The sequence below is a fragment of the Trichechus manatus genome, unplaced genomic scaffold, assembly GCF_000243295.1.
Source record: "Trichechus manatus latirostris isolate Lorelei unplaced genomic scaffold, TriManLat1.0 scaffold00035, whole genome shotgun sequence".
In the NCBI taxonomy this organism is placed as follows: domain Eukaryota; kingdom Metazoa; phylum Chordata; class Mammalia; order Sirenia; family Trichechidae; genus Trichechus; species Trichechus manatus.
The window spans coordinates 7,642,003-7,652,010 of NW_004443971.1; the positions used below are offsets into that span (position 1 = coordinate 7,642,003).

General features: G+C 41.6%; 1 non-coding gene across 1 annotated transcript; it reads left to right on the forward strand.

The window, feature by feature from the left end:
* The first annotated feature begins 4,840 nt into the window (after positions 1-4,840).
* LOC111820387 (small nucleolar RNA SNORA42/SNORA80 family) lies at positions 4,841-4,973 on the forward strand. Its single transcript, XR_002823940.1, has one exon. It is a non-coding gene; the product is annotated as a small nucleolar RNA SNORA42/SNORA80 family (small nucleolar RNA).
* The last annotated feature ends 5,035 nt before the right edge of the window (positions 4,974-10,008 follow it).

Sequence of the window (10,008 nt, forward strand, 5' to 3'; positions counted from 1 at the left end):
AACAGCAGCTCAAAAGGTTTGATGGGAAGCCTAGGGGGCAGTGAGTTGAAGAATGGTGATGGAATAATTTGGAAAACGATAGTGAGAATAGCAGCACAACTGGAAGAATGTAATCGATGTCACTGAATTGTACATGTAGAAACTTTCAAAATGGTGTAACTTTGGCTATGTATATTTTCACCAAAAAAACTTCCTCAAGGTCGGGAAGGGAGAGTGTTGACATGTCGTGGGGTTGTTAACCAATGTCATAAAACAATATGTGTGCTGACTGTTTAATGAGAAACTATTTGTCCTGTAAACCTTCATCTAAAGTAAAATAAAAAAAAATATGTGTTGTAAATCCTAACCCCTATTCCTGTGGTTATAATCCCACTTGGGAATGGGTTTTCTTTGGTACGTTAATAAGTATTAGTGTAGCGTGTGTCTTAAATCAATCTCTTCTGAGATATAAAAGAGATTAAACAAGCAAGCAAACAAAGATGGAGGAAAATAGATGCCATGGCATATGAAGATCACCAAGGAGCCAAGGAACAGGAGCTGAAAGAGACAAGGACCTTCCCCCAGAGCCAACAGAGAGAGAAAGTTTTCCCATAGAGCCAGCACCCTGAATTCGGACTTATAGCCTGCTAAATTATGAGAAAATAAATTTGTATTAAAAAAAAAAGAACAAACTAGTGATACATATAACAACAGGGACGAATCTTAAAAGCATGCTGCTCGAAGGGAACTAGACACAAGACTGCTTACTGTATGGTTTCATTTATATGAAGTTACAGCACATGCAAAACTAATTTATGGTGACAGAAATCAAGTTAGTGGCTTTCTGGAGTGGACAGTGCAAAGGGCTGGGGATACTGACTGCAAAAGAGCAAAAGGGAACTTTTAGGGGCAAGAAAAATGTGGGGTGGTGGTTCCACAATGTATGCATTTGTCAGAACTCATCAAACTGAATACTTTAAATGTTACCATTTTATTTTATGTTCGTTAAATCTCAATGACGTTGATTAAAAATAATGAAATGGGATCAAGGATTTCAGTTGTGGAGTTGGTGGGGTTTGGCAACGGGGACCCAAATAGATTGTTTTATCAAGAATTGTTGTTACCATCGAATCAATTCGGACTCATTCCGACCCTATAGGACAGGGTAGCAAAAATTAGCACAGCTAAATATAGTGTTTCTCTTTTTCTTCCCTAATTTGGTAGATCACTTTTAAGCAGTGTTAGCTTTACATATGAAACCACCCTGAGCTTGTCAGGAACAACATTAGTGAGCTTTGCTGACTTCCAAAAATCTGAGTTGTTGTACATGACAGAAAATTGTCAAAGTTTCAAAAACAATTATTAGTATGTTGCATCAAACGTTTGATTTGGATAGTATACCCTCAGTTGCTTACTATATTCTGAGAGGCACAGCGTCAAATCAGAGTGCTCACCAACCACTAGAGTATCCACCCAAACTTCCGATACAACTTCAACCAAATGAGAGCAAAGGGCATTCCATCCATACAATTTAGACACTGGCCAGCTCTGCTTGCTCCTTCTGTTCCCAGAGCTAGTGAGACGAGTTTCTGGCTCTCTTCTAAATGACCCACCCTGCTCAGTGAGTCCACATTCCATCTTGTGCCCAGATAGTGTGGAGAACAGAAGTGATGTCAGCAACCATTTACATGTGTGTAGGACTTGGTTGTCTCTGGGGTGCTTTTCAGTGATATCTCATTTAATCCCCAGGTCCCCTCTGTGAGGTAGGTGTTGTATCACTTTCTTTTTATAGCTAAGTGAATTGTAAGGCTTGCCTGACAAGCCTAAAGTCACACATCTGTTCATGATCAGGACCAACTTAAACCTAAAGCATCTGTTGGCAAATTTTGTGTTTAGCTCATCACACCACCACACCCCACAATAAACTGCAAAATAAAAAGCAGACCCCTGCAGGAAGCATGTTTTAAAGGGTCTGCTGACTCCAAGCATCAGAATTTTCACCAGAAGTGTCAGTGGGGTCTAGTTGGCTCAGATATGTTTTGTTTTGGTTTTTTTAGGTATAATTATTTTTAATGGTTATAAATATATACACATAAACAACATTTGCTAATTTCAACATTTTACAATTTAGTGAAATTAATTATATTAATCATGGTGTGCAGCCATTATCTATCACTGGTAACTTTCCTATCACCATAATCATAAACCCACTGCTTCCCAAACAGTGGCTGCCTATTCCCTTCTCCTCCTGCTCCTGGTCACCACTAATAAATGCTGGTTTCTTGCCTATTGTTATTTCATGTATTTGTCCTTTTGTGATTGACTTATTTCACTCAGCATAATGTTCTCAAGGTTCATCCATGTTGTAGCATGCATCAGGACTTAGCATTTCTCTTTATGGCTGAACAGTATTTCATTGTATGTATGTACCTTATTTTGTTTATCCGTTTATCCATTGATGGGCATTTAGGCTGTTTCTACCTTTTGGCTATTGTGAACAGTGCTGCAATGAACATTGGAGTAAATGTGTGGTGAGATGGATCAATTTTGTTTGGCATTTCTCACTATGGTCTTGTAACTCCCACCAAATGACTAGTGGGACTATGCAAATGAAGTGCTTGTAGCCCACCAAGAGGGTTGCATAGCTTGCTAATAATGCAAATGAGGAAAGAGCATGCCACTCTTGTGGGGGTGGGACCATGCAAATAAACTATATTAGTCAGTTTTGCCATCCCACGAGGCTTAAAACGAGCCATCCCAAAGGCTAACAGGGGGTGGATCTCATCACCACCAAGAAAGAAGAGCCAGAAAAGGAGCACGTCCTTTGATCCCAGGGTCCCTCTGCTGAGAATCTCCTAGACCCATGAGACAGTGAGAGAGAGCTGTGACACCAGAGATGGCACAAGACAGTGAGAAGCAGTGGCAGAGAAATAGCAGCAGAAGAACCAGAAGACCAGTGCGAGATGGTGCAGTGGGCTTCCTGGCCCATGGAACAAGGCAGTTATAGTGGGTGTGCTGACCACAGATCAAGAGAGCTGAGTGCCTTTGGGACAAGGCTTACTGGTGAAGTGGGGTGCCCCGGGGCACTTATTGGCAGAGCTAAAGAGCTTTGTAACACTTGCCCAAGCAGGGCAGAGGCCTGGCTGAGGAGCCTACAGGCCGAGAGGCTGAGGGCCAGAGAGAGGCCTGCCTGCAGGCACGGCTGAGAAGAGGCTGTCCTAATCAAAGAACTGTATCCTGAGTCATTTCTGATCCTGAATTATAACTTGTTCCTTCCCTAATAAACCCCATAACTGTGAGTATGGTCTGTGAGTTCTGTGTGGCCATTGCAACGAAATATCAAACCCAGCATAGAAGAGAGTGCTGTGGGAGGGATGGCTGGTGTCAGAATTGGTAACAAAGGTTGGAGAGAGGAGGTGCGTCTGACCTCCACCTCATAGGAATCAGCGTTGGGCTAATGTTGATGGTGATTCGCTCCTCTCACCCTTTGTGGTTCAGCATAACCTGCTATGCCCCTCAAGAAGTCAGGGGAGGTCAGATGCTCCCGCCACGCCATTTTTTACAACATGTGTCTGTTTGCCTCACTGCTTTCAGGTCTCTTGGACTCAGATACCTCTTTTTAATAATGTCAACTGATTCCGTTAATTTAAAATTTTAAAACATAAAACAGTAAAATGAATTAAAAGAATAATTATACCCACACTTCAGAATGCAGTACATCCACCTCACCAGTTAAGTGTAAATAAATTTAAATGCAATATGAAAACACACAAATGTAGTGAGGCTCTGCGTTAATTATCAAACCCGAGTTGTGCCTCCTTAGATGTTTTCTAGACCATGATAACTTCCCATGTATCATTATCAGTTGTTCTTCAGGGGCAGCAGGGGTTGTTAAAAACGGTCATTCTGGTGTCTCACTAAAGGTTTTATAGTTTAACTGTTTCGTTTCCATTTAAATAGAAGTAAATTATGATCAAACTGGTCACCTCTTTCAGTCTCCATTTTTTCTTAAAGATTTTTATCTGGAAAATTAGCCTAAGGAGGTAATCCACACTACAAAAAATAGATTTTAAGCAAAAAGATGATATATTTGAGTGAAAATTTAGAATGTACTTAAATATCCAACTATAAAGGAATGGTTAAATACTTTTTAGTGCATATATTCCTATTACTGAATGTTATATAATTATTAAGAATTATGATACAAAGAGATTTATAATGGAATATGAATATCATTAATTCAAGCAAGTTATAAATTATTCTATTTATAATGAGAGAATTTTAGCTATGTATTGAAATGGAAACAAACTTATACATAGAAAAGATTAAAAAAAAAAAAAACCCAAAATGTTAACTAAGAACATATCTTGGAGAGTAAGAACCCAGGGCCTGATGGAGCTGGCAATGCTCCAGGTAATAGACAGAACTAATTTTCATTCATTAATTTAGCAGCTGTTTATTGCGCCCCTACTCTGTGCCGGAACTCAGATTCTTTGACAGCAATGCTTCCTGCAGATAGAGCAGGGGCATGATGACCCATCGGGAGTCTTCCTTCTCTAAAGCAGCAAACCCAGCAAGGTTGACAAGGATCACAGACACCCAATCAGTGCACACAGAACTAGTGTCTTTACTTCTAGTTGGTATATTACTGGACAAAGTTTTCACCATTTCAAATATGTGACTGGAGCCTTAAGTTTCCATAAAGGCTCCCAAAATAAGGATTTTTCTCTGACGACACTAGCAGGTACTTAACAGAAAAATTAGCTGCTTTGAGAGATGTCAGTAGTTTTAATCTAGCAGCTGAAATGACGTAGGTATCTACTCCTCACAGCCTAACTGCAAAATATTAAAAGAGTTGTATGCGTGGCTTTGGGTTTAGGGCAGGCCGTCCCTATGGGCCTCTCAGAGTGCCCCATGCCAGAGCAAACTGAGCCCCGAACCATTGCCTGCCTCCTTGCCCATAGGCTGCAGACACTGAAGTAGGTTGCACAGTGGACGAGAAGAAAAAAAAAAAAAAACTCCAAGCAGTTCTTGTGTGGATGATGCAATTTGAAGCCAATTTAGATTTTATCTTTATTTCTTCATTCCAAACCAAAAACCTATTGATTATTTCCAGAACAAATGATTTCCTCAAACTTCTGCCAATTATGGGTAGCATCTTTAGATGGGACTGTGTATGTTGAGGAAAGTTCAAATTTTGGTAGTGAGCCTGTGTTTCCAAATGAAGCCTTCCGCTCTGAAGGGTCTACAATGTCTAGTGTATTTTCAAGATGGGCAGGTATAAGGTGCAGAGCCTGCACACTGGCAGCCTGCAGCTGGATCCAGGACAGGGTGTGAGCTGCTTGTATAGGCTGTAGCCTCTCCACTTGTGCCCTGATCCCATCTGTCTTAGTCTAGTGATGCTATAACAGAAATACCATAAGTGGGTGGCTTTAACAGAGAGAAATTTATTCTCTCACAGTCTAGGAGGCTAGAGATCCTAATTCAGGGCGTTGGCTCCAGGGGAAGGCTTTCTCTGTCCGTTGGCTCTGGAGGAAGGTCCTTGTCGTCAATCTTCGCCTGGACTAGGAGCTATTCAGCACAGGGACCCCTGGTCCAAAGGACACACTCTGCTCCCGGCACTACTTTCTTGGTGGTATGAGGTCCCTACATCTCTCTGCTTGCTTCTCTCTTTTATATCTCAAAAGAGATTGACTCAAGATACAATCTAATCTTGTAGATTGAGCCCTGCCTCATTAACATAACTGCCTCTAATCTGTGCCATTAACATCATAGAGGTAGGATTTATAACACGTAGGAAAATCTCATCAAATGACAAAATGGTGGACAATCACACAATACTAGGAGTCATGGCCTAGCCAAGTTGACACACATTTCTGGGGGACACAATTCAATCCATAACACTATCCATGTCTCCTGCTGTAAGTATTTCTTCCAGCAATTGTTGCTCCCTCATTTGCATCATCAGTCTTTTTCCGGTCTATTGGATATTGCCTAAAATCATACAAACATACTGTTATTCTCTGATCTTCAAAAAACAAAAATCCTCTCTTAATCCACTTCTGCCTTTGGCCACTGCACACTTTCTCCTTCTCTTTGAACTCTTCAAAGGATTTTTATATACTTACTGGGTCTAATTCTTTCCTCCTGTTCACTCTTGAACCCATTCTAATCAAGCTTTTACCCCATCACTCCACTAAAACTATTCTAATGAAGGTCGCTAATGATCCTCTCTTTAGTGATAATTTCTTAGGAGTCATCAGTTGACCTGGCAGCAGCAAATGTCCTAGTTTTTCTTTATTTCACTGGCCGTGCCTTCTCAGCTGGCTTTGCTGCCTCCTCATTTCCCTGAACTCAAACAGAGTGCTCTCATGCTCAGCTATTTGACCTGTTCTCATCTCTATCTACACTTACTTTCCTGATAACATTCAGTCATCCATTTAATGCCATAATTTCCAAAATTATATGTTCATTCTGATCACTCCCCAAAATTCCAAACACATACACCTAATTGCCTGATTGACAGCTTCACTTGGAGCTCTAATAGGTATTTTAAACCAAACAGGTACAAAAAAGATGCCTTTCCCATACATATCTGTCTAACTCCTCTTATTTCAGGATGCAAGTTAATTATTTTCAGCTTCCTGAAGTCTCCTCTGATCTTCCTGTATAAAATTGTATAACGGCACTTAACAAAGATCTATAACTATCTGTTTATGCTCCTAGACCATGGCCTCTCAAGAACAAAGATTAGGAATTAATCACCTTTATGTATCTAACAACTAATGCAGTGTATGACATATAAGATGCACTCAATAAACATATTGAATAAACAGATAAATAAGTGAAGCTGTCAAGGGCAAAGATTTGGTTCAACTCTCTTTCCTATCATCAGAACTATCTGTTTCAGGGTTTGTGTACATAATAGCCATCATTTCATGAGTTTATAATAATAAAATATAAGATCACTTAACTGTAAATGAGTGAGCAAATGTTTCTCAACCTTTCCCAAGAGTAATGAATCACAAGGATCTGGGTGTGGTACATTACATGCTCTGTCATAATGTTAAATATATGATAGGGCTGTGAAAACAAGCAAGTCATTCTACCAGGCACAGAACACAACAATGGAGAGCCTAAAATTAGGGTAAACTCAAAAGACAGAGAGTAAGACTTAAAGGAAGTATAAGCAAGAAAACAAACCACACCCCATTTACAAAGTGCTAATTAACTCATGTTTCTATTTAAAATTTTCTAAAAGAAAAAGTTAAAAATATCAACTCAGCCTCACCAACTCAGTAGTTTCTATTACTGAATAAAAAACTATTTCTCTGTTCTAAAATGTCAATTTCAGATCATTTCTCTTCCACCCTACCGCTCCCATAGGGACTGTTCCATTTAGCAATACTATTCTACGTCTTCTGTTTGCTGTTAGCTACTGACTTCTCTTCACCACTGCCCTTGATCCACTGAAGACTTTGGCACCTTCACAGTCTTTCTTTCCATCTATATCTACCCGTTTTCCAGGATGACATTATTTCTATGTTTGACAACCTGGACACTTATTTTCTTGACATTCATTTCCAATGACCTCCTCTACTTCTCTACTTCAGCCATTCATTCCCATAGACACACCCTGGAGCTTGTCATCTGGAATTGCTCCAGCTCTGAAAATATTCATTCATATATCAGACTCTCTGAGCCTAACGTCTAATCAGTTACTCTCAATCTACCATTCCTTGTCCTCATTAAGACCTCCAATTCATAGATTCTTCTACTTAGTATAACTCTCTCTACCTCTTTCCTCCTCAGATTGAAATTCTATGGCCCATCACTTCTCTCTCTTTCTTTCCAATACCCTTAGCTTACTTACCCTTCTGTTATTCCATCTTACATATCTGGCAAAACACCAAAGCTGGATATACCCCACTATTACCCATTTCTTAATCTGTGATGATCTGCTGGAGAAAATATGACAACAAATGGACACCAAACCACCTGAATTAGACTTTTAACACTGACTATTTCAGTGAACTCTCTCTCCCATCCTCCTTTCCATCTACTACACACATTTCCCACTTCTCTCAAATCTCCACCTCTCAATATATCTTTCCCTTACCCTTGGTAGAAGATTGTCTCTCCTAATTTGTTGATATAAGGTAAATGTCAGCATTTCTCCCACAAACTCTTCAAGGTTCATTCATGTCACTAGTGTTTTAGGAGAAGGAAGGTTTTGTTTCTCATTCCTCTGGCAGCTGCTTCTCTGCATTGTCTGCTTCTGGGAAAAGTGAGGAACCTTCCCAGCTCCACCAAGAGAGAAATGCTTTCTTTGCTGCTAGCCGTCTTCTAGAACAAATGGACACAGACTACTCAAAGCCATGCATATGTTTCAGCAGAGGGGTGTACGTGGGGTAGCCACATTTTTTGCTTTTTAATTTCTCCATCCAGTTATGCCTCACAATATTATCATGCAATGGTATTCTGACATATCAGATTTTTCTCAAGGGTTGGTGGCAAATAAAGAGTTTCATTGTGTAAAGGGAAATTTAAAAACTGCAACAACAAAAACCCTCAACTAAACATAATTGCCACCATAGTCCAAGGGAAAGTAAGAAAAAGGTCAACTTATTCACAACAGGGGGCGGAGCCAACATGGGGCCCTAGAGAGATGCACCATACTGACCCTTTGCAGCAAAGACCCAAAAAACTAACTAAAACAGATATAAACATCAATCCTGGAACTCTAAGCATCAAATGAAGGGATAAAGAACTAGATCAAACACCAAATGAAACAAGAAACTGATGGAAAACAGAAACTGAGGAGAGATATGGAGTGGAGATTGCCTGCCAACTAACAGCACAGCATTATCATCTTGGAATACAGCCATCAATGATCCCAGACTGGGAGTACAGGAAAGCAACTTCAAAGAGCTCCCAACAGAAGGCAGAGCACCCAGTAACCAGAGAAACACATTTTCCTGTCCCTCACCCTTCTGCACCATATGCCACCTCTACCCCTTCCCGATGGGCCATGCCGTGCTGCTCAGCTAGAGAGCCGTTGACCTGCCGCTACCCCGGGCCCGCCCCTACCCCACATGCCAACTCCTGCTGTGCCATTTTTTCCCCTTTCTTCCTTTTCTTTCTCCCTCCCACCTTGCCCTGTACACCACATACACCCTTTCTGACGGGCCACACCTCAGCTCTTGGCTAGAGAGCCACCAGACTACAACCACCCCAGGACCATCCCGTCCACACCTGCTGGCTCTCACCATACCATTTTTCCCCTTTATTTCTTTTCTTTTTCCCTCCTATATAGCCCCATATGCTATCTCCCCACTTCCTGCCTGGCCATGCTGCACTGCTGTGGCTAGAGAGCCACCAGCCTACTGCACCACAAGTCTGTATTGTCCTTACTGCCAGCTCCCACAGTGCCACCATTTTTTCTTTGTTTTCTTTCCCTCTCCCACCTAGTCCCGTGAGCCACCTCCCCTCCCTTACCACTGGCCCTTAGGTCTGTCCTGCCCCCATCACCAGCCCACACCACACAGCCAGTTTTTATTTTATTTTATTTGCTCTCTTTCTTCCTTATCTTTTTCCCTCTCACCTAGCCCTGTATGTCACCCCCCCTTCCTTCCCACTGGAACCGGGTTATGCCCCTCCCACTGTCTGGCCTCCACCACACTACCATTTTTTTCTTCATTTTTCTTTCTCCCCTCAGCTAGCCCCTGAGTTATCCTCCCTTCCCACCAGCCCCAGCCATGCTTCCATAGCTACAGTATCCCCAGTGCCTCAGACAGCTGCCACACCAGGCCTTTACTGTTCCTCACCCCCTGCCACTCAAACACCTGCTTAACTGTAGGAAGTGAGCCTATACTACTCACTACTCCCCATCCTACACCTACACCTATCTGGCAAGGGGCTGGGAATGATTCAACACCACTAGACCAACATCAGGAAGCATACAATGCCTACCCAGTTCACCCTCAGCCACCTCGCCAAACCAGTGTACAGTGAAGTAGGCTCACCCTG